General features: G+C 37.6%; 1 protein-coding gene across 1 annotated transcript in view; it reads left to right on the top strand.

Moving 5' to 3' along the window:
* The window catches only part of LOC125314483 (tRNA-specific adenosine deaminase TAD2-like), a 636,221-nt gene that overhangs the window by 557,026 nt on the left and 64,555 nt on the right, over nt 1-14,640 (top strand). The gene's annotated exons all lie outside the window — the stretch shown is intronic.

Below are 14,640 nucleotides of genomic sequence, written 5' to 3'. Positions count from 1 at the left end.
TAAAACGATAGATTGAGATCCTTTAGAAGTAGGAGATCATCTTTATTTTATGTAATACTATAGATGAAGTCAAACGCTTTCAAAACCTAGTAGCCTTACCCAATACACGTACGTAGACAGAGGGATTTGTACTGCATCAATAGAATTAGCTCAGAGGAAGGTTTGAGTGCATCGCGCTGTAAAACAAACATTATTCATTCCTTAAATCAGTTCTTAACTGTAAGTAGATGTAATAAAAAGAATTCTAGAAACTTTGCCAATAAGGCATGTATTGCGCGTACAACTAATTTGCTTTAAGTGATCCAGTATAGGCATAACACCAATTTCTTAATAGAAAGTCAGAGTTAGATTTTGAATTATATATATGTAATTTATATTTTCTATTGAATGTTTTTCAAAGTTGGCTTCATTCTCTTTCGTGACTTCAAAGATAAATTTTGTCAATTTATCCGAAGTTTAATTGCAAGAGAATCTATATCCTTGACATTCATCAAATACATATAGTTCAAACCAGAATTGATAGGGTGTTCACTCATGTTCTTGCGATGCATCACCTCACTTTTCTTCTTTAATTGCTACATGGTATGACATTTGACATAATTTTGTCATGAGAATCCCCATTCTCGCCATGTGGCATTTCACTACGATTGCCATGTGGCATAGTTTTGTCATGTGTTGGCATTAGCAGGCTCATCATGTGACACGTCATTTTTCTTTGTGATCACTACATGACATGACCCATGGGAGAGTTTTATCCCAAATCATTTTCGTCTACTAACGAAGGATATATTTTGGTCTTTGAATTTTTTATGAGACAAAAATAAGTTTGGATAAATGCGTGTACCTATTTGAGATTTTTAATGGTATTAACCTTAATTTTTTTAATGATTGTCTAAAAAAATGAATTTGTGATTTTTCTTTTGTATTATGTAGCCATATATTATTCAGTTCTTTCAAATAATATCTAAAATGTATATTGATAGGAACTATCTTGATTAAATGATTTGTTTAAATGATCATAAAAACTAAATTACTGATTAAAGGTCGCCCGTGAGTGTGCCGAGCCACAAGCTTTACCCATGTGTATAGATTTGTAATTACTGGTCAAGTTTCTAAGTGTTCAGTAATTTCTCAATACAATATGTATTTCTCACAAAATTAGTCCATAGTAACTTGGAGTGAAAAATTAATTAAAGTGTTAACACATTTCTCCAGAAACCGGAATAGTACGATCCAAGCTTCCTGAGCTAAATATGAAAATCCTTAAAAACGGCCGCAGCATCAGACAAACATCCTTGTTTTCCCTTTCAAAATGTTTATCGAAGTTGGTTTCGCTGTTTCTGCAGGACTTTCAAAATCTGAAGCACATTAGTTTCCGTGTATGCAACTCTCTGGTTTGTACCCCCGACCTCTTTGGTATTCCGAATCTCGAGGAATTGGAATTCGAGCTTTGCTACAACTTGGTAGAAGCACACGAGTCAATTGCATATCATGACAAGTTACGGGTGTTGAAAATACATGAGTGCTTTGAGCTTAGTGTTTTTCCGATGCTCAAGTCAAAAAGTCTCCAAGTTCTCAGTATTGAAGATTGCAAAAAATTTGAAAGGTTCCCCGATATTCCACATGAACTCGAAGGCCTGAAAGAGCTCAATTTAGAAGGGACTACTATTAAAGAACTTCCTCCATCAATAGAACATCTTGTCTCATTGCAGAGAATGAGCATATGTCGTTGCATGAACCTGAAGAGTCTTCCGTCTAGCATTTACAAGTTACAAAACCTTGAAGAATTGAAAATTTGCTATTGCCCAAGGTTAGTCAGGTTCCCAAAGTATGAGGATTTAGCTGATCCGCACATAAAGACCGGACTTTCAAATTTACGCTCGTTAGATTTTAGACAAGGTTGTTTATCCGAAGTAGAGTTTCTTGAGAATCTTTCCTGTTGTCCCCTCTTAAGAGAGTTAGATCTGTATGAGAATGATATTACTAGCCTTCCTACATCCTTGCACAAGCGTGATCATTTGTCCGTATTGAGGGTTTCACGTTGCCGTCGATTACGAAAGATTCCCGAGCTTCCACCCTCTTTGAATTGTTTTCAAGCGATGGAATGTGGCCTGGAGAAAAGTGGACATTTAACTTCTTTTGATAATTTTGTCCGTAGAGGGTTGACCCTACCTGCTATTTCCTCACTTGGCCAGGTTAGAGACTCTCTCTCTCTCTCTCTCTCTAATGTACATCAATGTGTAGTATATGTTGGATCCAATGTGTAGTGGGTGGAGCTTGAAAACTCGAGAAAATACATTATTTGAAAGCTTAAGAAAGGCAAACAAATATTAACGGAATCTGCCCTCATCATGCATGTAATGGAGGTGTTTACAGTACTTCTATAGTAATGATTTATATCACATGGGACTTGTATATTAATGCAAGCAAGGATCTTCAGATCTCTACTGATTTATAGAGCTATAGGAAGTGGCGTTCACTAGGATTACTTATTAAACTCAAATTAAATTCTTCTGTTTGGGTACTTTCTAATAGCTTGTCTTTATAACAGGAGAGTCCTTATTACAATATTTTAATCCCTGGAGTAGAGATGCCGGAGTGGGTGCTCCCTTTTGAAGGGGATTCAATATCTTTCATGGCTTCAGAGCATTTGTATTGCAAGTTTCTTGGATTGGCTCTCTGTTTTGTTTTCTGTGGAGATTTTCATGAAGGGGATGCTATGTTGGAGATTGAACCACATGTTAATGGCAAAAGTCTGCGTATTCTTCAAAAAAGTTTCGTCTATTTGTTCTCGGATCATATCTATCTTGAGTGTACCGTGCCATTTAATCTATTTGGAGAAGTCGATTTTGGTCAAATTGAGGGGAGTTATGTACAATTTAGCCTTAAAGTAAAGAATGACGATGTTGTGACAAAATGGGGATTTCGAATAATATGCAAGCCACTGGAGGACGATTTAAAGATTGAGATTCGGGACAATCAGCTAATGGATGTAGCATTACTGAAGGAGGTTGATCTTGAATCAACATATTCAAAAGTCGAGATCTCAGAATCAACAGATTTAGAAGCAGAGAGTTCACTTGCGCACAAAGATTATTCGAGCAAAGCAGATCCTCAGGAAGACCTGCAAGATTGTCAAATGAGTACTGAGGAACATAGTCAAATAGTAGTATCAAAGAGAAATCAGGAGCTTATTCTTACTCGAGGCATGCGAACCAAGACCACGTGGACTTCTAATTCTATCGGCAGAGATGAGTATGGCGGTGTTGGGTTGCAGCTTTTGTTGTCAGAATGATCGGGAAACTTGCTAAGGAAGCAATTCGTAGGTAAGTGAACTCGGCTGATCTTGATTTAGGTGCCTTCTTTCTCCTTGTTCTTCTCGTTTTATTTTCTCAACATGTTATTACTCACTTTTACCCATATATGTCCATTGAGTTATTTTATTTGTCCATTTAAACTTTGCCAGCTAGCACAATGCAAACATGGAAAGTGGTCTCCGTGAGTTTATCTATATTCGTTTGAAAATTTTCTAATGTAATTTCAATTCCAGTGCATCTACTTTTATTGGTACTTTGTTTCACGTAGATTCAACCCTCAATCCAACCCTCTTTTGGTGTATTTTGTACTCAATAATGAAACTACAGAGCAATCTCGATCATTCTTCCTTCACTCAAGTATCACTGCAAATGGATTCGAACACACGACTCATGAAATTTGTCAAGAGTCTTGATATATAGTTGCCCCGTTATGTCATTTTCTCCAAACTCGAAACCTATTAATGTTGAATTCTTCTGGAAACAAAATGAGCATATCAAAACTGATGTTCGCCTCTGTCGAAGTATCCTTTTAATCGTTATGGAAATATGACATATGTTTGAGGTGTCTGGGAAATGTGGATGTGCAGTATGTACTTATCATACATATGTGCAGCGGGTGATAGGCTTGCCAGGAGAATTGAATTTTGATAAACCATGGAGGAATGTAGAAGATGCAGTGAGCTGGCAAGCCACCAGGAATTGTCGCTTGACTTTTGGCAACTAGGGACGATTTAAAGACCAAATTTACTTGGGAGTGTGAGAGTAATGTGAACATCGGTTGTGCCCATGGATAACAGGTCAGTTGGTTATTTCCTTTCGCCCTGTGAACTGCACTGTGGATATGAAAAAGAAATAAACGAGGAACATGGAGTTTACATAAGTAATTCGATAGAATAGAGACAAAAGCACAAGATGCTGATTGTCGATGCTGAATTCTGAGAACTTTGCAGCAGTTTAGGATTCTCTTTTTATCCTTATGGGCCATAGCTTTTATGAAGGAAAATGACCGAGAAGCTAAAACTCCTAGATGCATCTTGAATGTTTGAGTGAAACCTGATTAATGTAGATTCTCAAATTAGTTGCTGTTCTTACTTTAGTGTTGTTAAAGCCATTTTAGTTTGAGTGTTAGGTGGGATTTGCATTAAAAATCACTACTTGGCAGTTTGATTTCACATTGTATATTACTTCTATTATACCTTGATCGAACATTTGTGTGATTGTTGAGGAAGGGCACCTTATTGCGGCAGGAAAAAAAAGGACTAATGAGACACAAATGTACGTCTATCACTGCTTCTCCACCCCTTGCTATAAATTTTGGCCAACAGCACTTTGCTGTTGTCCTAAATTGATACCCTCACATTATCAACTCGTAGTTATTGTTGACCTTTTTTGCGGTTCTGCCTTAAAATATTTCTTTAATATATGATAAAGTAGTATATCTGAACAATACTATGTTTTTTTTATGTATCTATAATGTTAAAAAGTGGAATTTTTTATGCATTATTAGGCTGGAAATGGTTTTGTTTTCATTATTCTTATGACTACGGCCAACAATACCAAGAATCTTGATTAGCTATGTACAATGTTTGCGATTGTTCCCTGTCAGAATTTTGGACCGAAAACAGTCAAAGAATAAGCTTCAATGAGAGAGAGAGAGAACTGGGGAATTTATTTTATTGAAAAGAAATAAAGCCGTCACAAGATGTTGGACCAAAATGTTCAACGCTCGCAGGCTACGCTCTATTGCATGCTTGAATTTGTTAAATCGTACATGATTGTCTCAACAGATTATAAATTTACAGAGCATTCCGAGTATGTGTGTGTGTGTCTATATATATATATATATATATATATATATATATGTATAGATATATATTGCTTTAAATTACATGAGAGCGAGCTATTATGGTGCCTTCACCTCTATTGATTAAAAAGGCATAGTGAGATGAGATGCAAAATTCTAAAGTTATAGGAAGCAAGTTAAGAGACTTTGCAAAATCTCAAGTACAGGGAGGGTAACTGCAATTTCACACAAGATTATAATGATTGAGTACTAGAAGTTAGAGCGAATACTAATAGTAAGGAGAATGTTCTTCAAACAATGTTGACACCTTGGCATTGGGGAGCAAAGAATGTTTTCCATGCTTCACGAATAAGATCTTCTCTTAGACTCTTGGTGTTGTGGGTATTTGAAGAAAGAATTGAAATTTCCGAATAAGGTGCATGGATGATTCTATCTTGGAGAGAGTGGTTCTTCCGGTGGGATCATGACCTCATGCAGTTGAAAGTATAGTCATAACATGGAGCAGATACGAAAGAGGCAATTTGAAGAGGAAATAGACGGGTTAGAGTTGTGTTGCTATTATTTGCTTCGGTTAACTATTTGTTATTTTGCATTACTATTGCTCTCCTCTTGACACTGAGGAACAAGGAAACGACAGTAAGAGATGCAGCGATTCAAAGATAAACTATAGGACTCCAACGTTAAGCAGGAGTAACAGGAAAAAAAAAACATGAAGGAGAAAACATTTTTCATGAAATGCATTTCCTAAATTTATGTTGAAACTACACTTGGAGCAAAACTTTCGATCTGACAAGCTCCTAAGGTTGGTATTGTTTGCTTATGTTTCTCCTTGCGATTTCCTAGGCAAGAAGACGTGCAGAAATGGAAGCTCACTGATGTTCTTGACGGAGGCGGAGGACTGGACTTCCGTCTGCAGAAGTTGCAGGGAAATTTTCAGCATGCTCCCTTTATGTTTCATGTGAAGTACGCATAATGTGTGCAGCAGCATTATCGATCATTGGTACATTTGTTGGTTTTCATAATGAAATTAAATTTAGTTTTTGTAAAGTTTTGTTTGTTCATAAATGTTTGGATGACTGTTAGCCAATTTTCGGTATAAAAGGAAGCATATTATGGCTGTGCAAATGATAAATTTGGAGTCTGTTGCATTCAAGTAGCTCCGGGGCATGCATTAGATCAGTTTCTGAACTTGTCTGATTCTGATCTTTTGTTACTTTCCAACTCTCACGGACAGATTTTCCTTAAATCAATCACCACATGAACCTCTTCCTCTTTTCCCTCCCTCCTTTTTTCATCCCTGACCAGCTCATTAATCTTTTCAAACTCCAGATCGCCTTGTTTGCTCTGTGTTTTGGTCATCAACCACGGTGCCTCTGTGAGTGTTTGGCCATGTTTCATTTTCGTGTGATCCAATTCTCTTGACCGCATTTTGCTCCTTCAAAATCCCTCTTCAAAAAATGGGTTGTTTTTTTTTTTTCGTAACAGTCCGCTCTCTTGGTCGGCCTTGACTCGTCTAATCCTCATCTTCAAATTTTTTGTCAAAACTTCCACAATTCTTGCATTCGAGATCCAACTTGCTCGACTCATATGTAACTCTACAGCAAGGAGTTAGGACTGATCCCACTATCTTGGAATCATATCCAATCCCGCAGTGTTGAAGCCGGGTCCAATGGCGCTATCATGAAATTCAAGCCAACTCCCACGATTCTTGAGTTTTGAATTCTAGTTCATCTCGCATGTCAAGCCATCCATCGACCGATCCAAAATGAAGATGTACATAGCCAAGCCCCCTGTTTAATTCGATGCAAACATGCTTCGTTTAATTCAAATGCATTAAATGTCCCCATTATCTAAATATAGAGATATAATAAAAGTTCCAGTTTAGGACTAAGATAAGCAAATATTTCTATTAAAGGGTCCAAGCACACCACATCGACGAGCTCGATTCTTAATTTTCTAATCCTCATCTTCAAATTTTTTGTCAAAACTTCCACAATTCTTGCATTCGAGATCCAACTTGCTCGACTCATATGTAACTCTACAGCAAGGAGTTAGTACTTATCCCACTATCTTGGAATCATATCCAATCCCGCAGTGTTGAAGCCGAGTCCAATGGCGCTATCATGAAATTCAAGCCAACTCCCACGATTCTTGAGTTTTGAATTCTAGTTCATCTCGCATGTCAAGCCATCCATCGACCGATCCAAAATGAAGATGTTCATAGCCAAGCCCCCTGTTTAATTCGATGCAAACATGCTTCGTTTAATTCAAATGCATTAAATGTCCCCATTATCTAAATATAGAGATATAATAAAAGTTCGAGTTTAGGACTAAGATAAGCAAATATTTCTATTAAAGGATCCAAGCACACCACATCGACGATCTCGATTCTTAATTTTCTCATAGAATAAATGGGAAAGAATATCCCATAAGTATCAAAAGTTGTGTACAGTAGGGGTGAGCGATTCCCGGTCTAGCTCGATTCCCCTCAAGAACCGAGAACCGAACCGGTGATCCCGATTCTCAATTTTCGGAATTGGGAATCGAGGCGAACGGTTGGCCCGATCCAATTCCCGGGCAAATCAATGGAACCGATAATAAACAATAGAATTTTATTTTATCCCTTTCGATCCCAAACTCCAGTAAGTTGGATGGTGATCCGGAGTACACCAGGAAATCACGAATCGGATTGCCCGACTACCGGTATACATTACTTGCAGATAAAGTGCGAAGTCACGTTGAAGTTTAAGAAAATCACATACAGGGGCATGACAAAATTCTTATTGATTTAACCTAGGATAAGTCCTATAAACCACTCAATTTCGGAAACAACAGAATTGTCAATAGGCATAACTAAAATATTATCATCAATCATCATCCATCATTCTTAATTTTCACCTTGCTATCCACTCCTACAGCATGCATTCTCCGTTTTTTTAGAGAGAAAAAAAAAAAGACTCAAACTACCTGAAACTATCCAGAGGTCAAGTTGCAGGATCAAGCATTATCGTTGAATTCTTGCAAAGGCAAACTTGAGCCAAAACGTTTATCATGAATACAGTAACCATGTTTAATTCATCAAACTCCAAGAAAGAAGGGAAACATTAAATAAAATCTAGGGTTACGTTTATTAATTTTAAAAAAATAATAATTAAAATTTATAGGTCCGGTCCGGTCTTGTACCCCTAGAACCGGGAATTGGACCGGCCAACCACCAGTTTCATTTTTAAGGATCGGGAGCCAGACCACCACCCTTTGGGCCCGGAACCGGACTACCGGCTTTGTCTGGTCAATCCGATTTGCTAACCCCTAGTGTACCACACTCACTTTAGTGCCACAAGTTTGCATCGGATCACTTAGGTACCAATTCTTTTGAAATACAATCACTTAAATACCAACTCCGATCTACTTGACTGGAAATTCAACGTGACATTTTTTTATCAATATTTGAAGCCAACATGGCTCGTTGGAGGTCTAGTTAGCAATAGAAAAGGCTAAAAGTTGAAAAAAATAATAATAAAAGACAAAAAAATAAAAACTTAATTAGATTTTAAAAAATAAAAAAGCTAAAAATTTCAAGAAAAAAAAAGGACATATGTATTAGAGGTCCTAAAACTTGTTATGAGAATGTAATTAAATTCTAAAATTTATAAAAAAAAAAAAGTGTGTTCAAGTCTTAAAACTTATCAAATTAATATAATCGAGCCCTTCCTTCAACTTCGTCAATTTGGACTAACTAGGAAATTGACGTTATTTTTTATTTTTAAATATTTTCTAGGTAATGCCGTGGCTAAGACGCCGTGAGCCGTGAGCCCCACCCATCAGAAAGTACTATTGTCATACATATTATATGTGGTCTGAGTGGTCCTGCGTTAAATTATTACTTGGTGACGAAGAGACCACTCAGAGGTGGGGGATAGGAATAGCCATTTCGTGGAAGCCAGCAAAGTTTTTCCCACTAGTGAGCCTATGACCAGCTGACGAGAATCCACCACCCCAATGCTGTTTCTCCACTACTTTTGTCGGCCACAGACATGCTTGTGTCCGTCAGAGAATCCCAACAACACGTTGGTGAAGATAAGTCCATGTGTTTACACCTATTGACTTATCTTGGTCAATACTTGAGCGCCATGTTTTTCCAAAGTTCTATAGAGAAGGCCAGTCCAACAGAGACAACTTCGTTGAGAGCAATTCAACATAATGACTTGGTATTGCCTGTTCGCAACTCGAGACTCACATGCTTGAATCTTGCTGTGCAAAGTTGGTATGGCGTTTGTTTTAGCCTCATTTCATATAGGGGAAATTTCTCTTTTTCTATTTTTTCAAATTTGATAAGTAAAGGGAGACTACATAAATATAAAGATATATTTATGACTTGTTGTCAAGCGATGTGGGACCATCCTTCAATAATGTTTGTGAGCTTCACTTGTCGTTCGAAGTAGCTAGAGATAGCGAAGCTCAAAGAATGGGAGAAAAAGTGACAGATTCTTCAAGTTTCAAATTCAAAATTTTACCTCGTAAACAAGCTTGAACATTACATTTATCACCCAACAGGTGACGTTTCGTAGCAAATTATCCAAGGAAAGAACACTTATTTGCGGTAGCTAGCCACGACGCTTTGCTGCAAAAATGTCCTCGTGGGTGGTGGCTATGTCCCGATACTTGGCTCTCCAAGCTGAAGATACATAAAGGGAGAGCACCAAAGTGTCCATTTTGCACCGAGATAAAGATACCTCAAATTTTGCGAATGCCCCAACGAGTTGGAACTCTTCCGATAGAGGATTCTAGCTTCTTGAGCACCGACACAATTCAAGATGGATCGTCCTTGCAGAATGAGATCTCTACAGACTTTTAAAAACTCCACCAAAAGCAAATTGATTTCTCATCAATGATTTGATTATTTTATTTAAAGTCCCCACTAGAGTTAGGAGCCAAATAAAATGCGAGAGACTGCTTACCTCTACGAACTAAAGATTCGTAGATTCGGAGACTTGATTATGCAATAGAAATATAATTCTCGTTATGGTACCTCTTCTTTTATAAAAGGCTTTGCATGCAATTTATTTTTTTGGGTTTTCTAAGTAGAAATGGAAATGTAAATATAAATTAATTTATGTATACTAAAAAAAAAATACAGATCCATTTAAATAATGGCAAATAAAGTAAAAGATGAGGAAAGAAACAACTGGGATCGCATCCAGCCACATTATTTAATGTCTCGTTATTAAGTTCCGGGTTGGGATCCCCGTGAGCATGAGGAAAGAAATAACGGGAATCGTATCCGGCCATATTATCTAATGCCTCGTTATTGAGTTCCGAGATAGGATCCCTATGAGCTATGCATTAAAATTAACGTGCACTTAAGTAAATACTAAGTACGAGTTTCCTAATCTAGGTGACAAAGATCAATACCACACTAGATGAAGCCAGATTAATTATGAATTCTAAACTAATCTTGTGATGCAATAATCATCTAATATGCTATCTAGAATTTTTATTGTGTATTTATGATTACTTTTGATTACCAATATGGTTTAATCTAACTAAGTTGCTTGTGAATAAAACAAGAGCTAATTGAATGGTTCTGAACTAAGTAAAGCTATATGCATGTCCGAAACGGTAGAATGATCAATTCTTTTTGGGTGGATGAAGGCGAAGGTAAAAATAGCGTGAGAAACGGATCCTCCACGCTTTCTAATCTTGTCCGATTCTGATTTTCGGTTACTTTCCAACTCTCACTCAAATCTCCCTTTTCGAATTCCCCAGCCGGCGAAAGCCATCCACCGACACATTTTCCTCAAGTCAATCACCAAATGACCCGCTCCCTCTTTTTCCCCTCTACTTCATTCCTGGCCAGCTCATCAATCTTTTCAAACGAGTGTTTGACCATGTTTGATTTTTGTATAATCCAAAAACCCTCTTCAAAAAGGGATGATCTTTTTCGTAACAGTCCGCTCTCTTGGCCGGCCTTGACACATCTAATCCTCATCTTCAAATTTTTTATCAAAACTTCCACAATTCTTGCATTCGAGATCCAACTTGCTCGACTCATATGTAACTCCACAACAAGGAGTTAGGACTGATCCCACTATCTTGGAATCATATCCAATCCCGCAATGTTGAAGCCGGGGTCCAATGGCGCTATCATGAAATTCGAGCCAACTCCCATGATTCTTGAGTTTTGAATTCTAGTTCATCTCGCATGTCAAGCCATCCATCGGCCGATCCAAAATGAAGATGTTCATGGCCGAGCCCCCTGTTTAATTTGATGCAAACATGCTTCGTTTAATTCAAATGCATTAAATGTCCCCATTATCAAAACATAGAGATATAATAAAAGTTCCTTGTAATTAGTGCTTTTAACATATCAATATATACTTACCTTACCAAAAAAATAAATAAATAAATAAAAGTTCCAGTTTAGGACTAAGATAAGCAAATATTTCTATTAAAGGATCCAATCGCACCACATCGGTGAACTCGATTCTTAATTTTCTCATAGAATAAATGGAAAAGAATATCCCGGAAGTATTAAAAGTTGTGTACGGTAGGGGGTGAACGATTTCCGGTCCGACTCGATTCCCCTCAAGAACCGGGAACTGGACCGGTGATCTCGATTTCCAATTTTCGAAACTAGGAATCATACCGAACAGTCAATCCGGTCCAATTCTCGAGCGGTCCAATCGAATCGTTAATAAACTGTAGAATTTTATTTTATCCCTTTTGGTCCCAAACTGCAGTAAGTTGGATGGTGACCCAAAGTACACCCAGGAACCGCAAACCGGACTGCCCGGCTACCGGTATACATTACTTGCAGATAAAGTGCGAAGTCACGTTGAAGTTTAAGAAAATCGTATATAGGGGCATGACAAAATTCTTATTGATTTAACCTAGGATAAGTCCTATAAACCACTCAACTCCGGAAACAACAGAATTGTCAATAGGCATAACTAAAATATTATCGCCAGTCATCATCCATCATTCTAAATGTTCACCTTGCTATCCACTCCTACCGCATGCATTCTCCGTTTTTTTAGAGAGAAAAAAAAAAAGACTCAAACTACCTGAAACTATCCAGAGGTCAAGTTGCAGGACCAAGCATTATCGTTGAATTCTTGCAAAGGCAAACTTGAGCCAAAATGTTTATCATGAGTACAGTGACCATGTTTAATTCATCAAACTCCAAGAAAGAAGGGAAACATTAAATAAAATATATGGTTACGTTTATTAATTTTAAAAAAATAATAATTAAAATTGATCAGTCAAGTCCGATCCTGTACCCCTGAACCCGGGAATTGGACCGACCGACCACTGGTTCCAATTTTAAGGATCGAGAGCCAGACCACCACCCTATGGAACTAGGAACCGGACCACCAGTCCTGTCTGGTCGGTCTGATTTGCTCGACCCTAGTCTACCGCACTCACTTTAGTGCCACAAGTTTCCGTCGGATCACTTAAGTACTAATTCTTTTGAAATACAATCACTTAAGTGCTAACTCCGATCTACTTGACTGGAAATTCAACGTGACATTTTTTGTCAATATTTGAAGCCAACATGGCTCGCTGGAGGTCTAGTCAACAATAAAAAAAGACTAAAAGTTGAAAAAATAATAAAATACAAAAAATAAAAACTTAATTAGATTTTAAAAAATAAAAAAGCTAAAAATTTCAAGAAAAAAAAAGGACAGATGCACTAGAGGTCCTAAAACTTGTTATGAGAGTGCAATTGAATTCTGAAATTTATAAAACATGTATTCGAGTCATAAAACTTATCAAATTAATGCAATCGGGCCCTTCTTTCAATTTGGACTAACGAAGAAATCGACGTTATTTTTTATTTTTTAATGTTTTCTAGGTAATGCCGTGACTAAGACGCCGTGAGCAGTGAGCCCCGCCCATCAGAAAGTACTATTGTCATCCATAGTATATGTGGTCCGAGTGGTCCTGCGTTAAATTATTACTTGGTAACGAAGAGACTACTCAGAGGTGGGGGATAGGAATAGCCATTTCGTGGAAGCCAGCAAAGTTTTTCCCACTAGTGAGAGCCTATGACCAGATGACGAGAATCCACCACCCCAAAGCTGTTTCTCCACTACTTTTGTCGGCCACAGACATGCTTGTGTCCGTCAGAGAATCCCAATAACGCGTTGGTGAAGATAAGTCCATGTGTTCACACCTATGGACTTATCTTGGTCAATATTTGAGCGCCATGTTTTTCCAAAGTTCTGTAGAGAAGGCCAGTCCAAAAGAGATAACTTTGTTGAGAGCAATTCAACATAACGACTTAGAATTGATTGTTCGCAACTCGAGACTCACAGGCTTGAATCTTGCTGTTCAAAGTTGGTACGGCGTTTATTTTAGCCTCATTTCACATCGGTGAAATTTCTCTTTTTCTATTTTTTCAAATTTGATATGTAAAGAGAGACTACATAAATATAGAGAGATATTTAGGACTTGTTGTCAAGCAATGTGGGACCATACTTCAATAGTGTTCGTGAGCTCCACTTGCCGTTCAAAGCAGCTAGAGACAGCGAAGCTCAAAGAATGGGCGAAAAAGTGACAAATTCTTCAAGTTTCAAATTCAAAATTTTACCTCGTACACATGCTTGAACATTACGTTTATCACCCAATAGGTGACTTTTCGTGGCAAATTATCCAAGGAAAGAACACTTATTTGCGGTAGTTAGCCATGACGCTTTGCTGCAAAAATGTCCTCGTGGGTCGTGGCTATGTCCCGATACTTGGCTCTCCAAGCTGAAGATACATAAAGGGAGAGCACCAAAGTGTCCATTTTGCACGGAGATAAAGATACCCCAAATTTTGCGAACGCCCCAACGAGGCTGGAACGCTTCCAATAGAGGATTCTAGCTTCTTGAGCACCGACGCAATTCAAGATGGATCGTCCTTGCAGAATGAGATCTCTACAGACTTTTAAATACTCCACCAAAAGCAAATTGATTTCTCATCAATGATTTGATTATTTTATTTAAAGTCCCCACTAGAGTTGGGAGCCAAATAAAATGCGAGAGACTGTTTATTTCTACGAACTAAAGATTCGTAGATTCGAAGACTTGATTATGCAATAGAAATATAATTCTGGTTATGGTACCTCTTCTTTTATAAAAGGCTTTGCATGCAAATTTTTTTTTTTTTTGGGTTTTCTAAGAAGAAATGGAAATGTAAATAATAATCAATTTATGGATACTCAAAACATACAAATACAGATCCATTTAAATAATGGAAAAATAAAGTAAAAGATGAGGAAAGAAATAACTGGGATTGCATCCAGCCACATTTTTTAATGCCGCGTTATTAAGTTCCGGGTTGGGATCCCCGTGAGCATGAGAAAAGAAATAACAGGAATCGTATCCGACTATATTATTTAATGCCTCGTTATTGAGTTCCGAGATAGGATCCCTATGAGCTATGCATTGAAATTAACGTGCACTTAAGTGAATACTAAGTACGAGTTTCCTAATTTAGGCGACAAAGATCAATACCACACTAGATGAAGTTGGA

The sequence above is a fragment of the Rhodamnia argentea genome, chromosome 3, assembly GCF_020921035.1.
Source record: "Rhodamnia argentea isolate NSW1041297 chromosome 3, ASM2092103v1, whole genome shotgun sequence".
Lineage (NCBI taxonomy): Eukaryota > Viridiplantae > Streptophyta > Magnoliopsida > Myrtales > Myrtaceae > Rhodamnia > Rhodamnia argentea.
Note: the sequence above shows the minus strand (reverse complement) of the source record. Positions and strands in the feature narration are given on the sequence as shown.